The 2,980-nt window shown below is 40.4% G+C and overlaps 1 pseudogene; it reads right to left on the reverse strand.

Annotated features, from left to right (window-relative positions):
• LOC102838256 overlaps positions 1-2,708 on the reverse strand; it is a 3,656-nt pseudogene extending 948 nt beyond the window's left edge.
• Between the last annotated feature and the right edge of the window lie 272 nt (positions 2,709-2,980).

Raw genomic sequence — 2,980 nt, forward strand, 5'->3', positions numbered from 1 at the left:
CTACCAGAGCTCCTTAGTAGTTCTAAAAGAGCTTTGTGACAATTCAGGAGCAGGACAAAGGCCAAGGACCAGAGAGAGGTCTGAATGTGAGCATGACTAGTAAGAGCCTGTGACCTGAACATTTCTGACCCTGTTAACGTCCCTCAGAAACCCCATAGCTATGAATATGGTGTCTGAGTTCGATGTGTCCAGTGCAAGGAATTATTGAACCAAGCTGAGTAGAGAGCGTTGTGAGAGAGATGGTTTGGTTCTCACATTGTTTTTGCAATGATCATTTCACAGCACAAAGCTGATCATGTAATTCCTTTAGTTCTTTTTTGCTTATAGGATAAAGTCGAAAATCCTTACTATAAGCTTTGGAAGTTCTCTGCAATTGGCCTTTTTAGTTTCTTCTTCTACATCCCCCAGCCCTTTAGCCCCTAGCTAATACCGTATTTTCCCAATAAATGCAACTTAATTCCAGTCATATTTAGATACTCATTGTTTGTGTGTCATGTAGCCTTTTTTTTCTTTAAGAAAATTATTTTTGGTCTCATTTAGTATACCCTCTCCCTCATTGTTCCAATTAACACAAGGTGTTAGTTGTCTTCGAGTTCCCTTGAACTCATGGCAACCCCATGTACCCCAGAATTAAATGCTGCTTGGTCCTGTACCATCTCCACGACCGCTGTTATGTTCAAGCCCATTGCTGTGGCCACTGTGTGTTTTGGATGCCTTCCTGCCAAGGGGACTCATCTTCCAACACTATATTGGGCAATAGTCTGTTATTATCCATACAGATCTCATTGGCTAATTTTCTGAAGCAGACCGCGAGGCATTTCTTCCTAATTTATCTTCGTCTTCAAGTTTTGCTAAAAGCTGTTCATCATGGATGACCTTGTGACAATTTGAACTACTGATAGCAAAGGTTTAAGCCTCATTGCAACACCCAAGCCACCACAGTATGACAAACTGACAGACCAGTGGGGAAATTGATACAGAGAACAAAGCAAAACAAAACAAAAATCCAATCATTTGCCAGATTCTGAGTCATGCAACCCCATGTGTTACACAATAGAACTACTCCATAGGGTTTTCTTGGCTGTAATCTTTGTGGAAATAGTTTGCCAGGCCTTTTTCCCACAGAGCTGTTGGAGAGGTTTGAATAGCCAATTTAACATTAGCAACAACCTCCAAATCGCTCTTGCTACCCAGATTCCTGAATCAGCACATCTAAACTAAACCAAACCTATTGCCGTCAATATTATTCCAATTCATAGTGACCCGATGTTGTTGTTGTTATGTGCTGTCGAGTTGGTTCCGGCCCATAGTGACCTGTATAGGGTTTCCAAGGAAGAGCTGGTAAGCTTGAATTGTTGACCTTGAAGTTCAAACAGACAATGCAGTTCAGCACTACACCAGGACTACTAGAGACCCTATAGGACAGAATGAAACTATCCCATAGGATTCCAAAGGCTTTGTAGAAGCAGACTATACCTTTCTCCCACAGAGTGATTGTTGAATTAAAATCATCAACTTTTTGGTTAGTAACAAAGCCCTTAATTGCTGTGTTACCAGGGCTCCTTAATCAGTACAGTTGTTGTTGGTTGCTGTGGAATTGGTTCTGATCCATAGGGACCCTATGTACAACAGAAGGAAACCCTGCCTGATTCTACTTTATCATCATCATCCTTTCTATGTTTGAGCCCATTGTTGCAACTGTAGTCTCAATTAATCTCATTAAGGGCCTTCCTCTTTTCACCCAAACCTCTACTTTCCCAAGCATGATATCCTTCTCCAGGGAATTGTCCCTCTTGATAACACACTCAAAGTATGTGAGACAAAGTCTCGTCATCCTGGCTGTACTTTTTCCAAGACAGACTTAGTGGTTCTTCTGGCAGTCTTTCACACAGTGAATATTCCTTGCCGACACCAGAATTCAAATATATCACTTCTTCTTAGGTCTTCATTACTCATTGTCCAGCTTTCACATGCATATGAGGCAACTGAAAATGCCATAGCTTTCCTCAGGTGCACCTCAGTCCTCAAAGTGACATCTTGGATTTTCAATACTTTAAAAATACATTTGGCAGCAAATTTGCCCAATGCAATATGTCCTTTGATTTCTTGACTTGCTTCTGTGAGCATTGATTGTGGATCCAAGTAAAATGAAGTCCTTTACGACTTCAATCTTTTCAGTGTATCATAACAGAATTTTTGTTTTCTTTATTGAGGTGTAATCCTCCCTGAACACTGTACTCTTTCATTTTCATTAGTGTTTCAAGTTCTCTGCACTTTCAGCAAACACATTATTAGTATTAAATTAATATCTGATAAATAAATACTAGGTGATTCCTGACTCCCCTAAATTCTAAAGTGCTTCTGTGTCCATGGAATGTAAAGAAGAAAACACCTGACATCCTGGAAGTACATGAATAGCTAAATGAGCCAATTACAAAGAAGTAATAACAACTCCCACGAACAGATGTTTCCAGATGGACTGAAGTTCTGCTGGATCAGGAAGATGCCATTTATGGCTAGAGGCCATATAGGTTTCTGATTCTTGTTCCAGTCACACCTCTGTACAAGGTCCCTGGGTCACTTCACCTGGGTAAATAGTCAAATCTTCGGACTTGATGAGACTGGACTTTCAGTTGGCCATCAGTCCTGAGACAAAGGGTGACGAAGGTAAAGGACTTGGGTGCATAGTGGTTAGTTTGCTTGGGCATTTAAGCAAAGGGGTATGTGGGATCTTTGAGACACCTGCAGCAGAAATTTTCCATCAACTAAGCACATAAGTAGAAGGGACAAGCTCATGAAAGAAAAACCTCATTCTGAAGATGGGTAGCTTGGAGGGAAGGGAGGGAAGCAAACCAAACACCCTTCCTTTATGAGTCACTTTTTTAAGGTCTTGCTTAAATTTTTTGTTTTTAAAAAAATATGATTTAAAAGGTTCAAATAGCCTAGGGAAGTAAATCCATGCATACTTCCAACATTAGTT

The sequence above is a fragment of the Chrysochloris asiatica genome, unplaced genomic scaffold, assembly GCF_000296735.1.
Source record: "Chrysochloris asiatica unplaced genomic scaffold, ChrAsi1.0 scaffold00133, whole genome shotgun sequence".
NCBI classification, from domain to species: Eukaryota; Metazoa; Chordata; class Mammalia; order Afrosoricida; family Chrysochloridae; genus Chrysochloris; species Chrysochloris asiatica.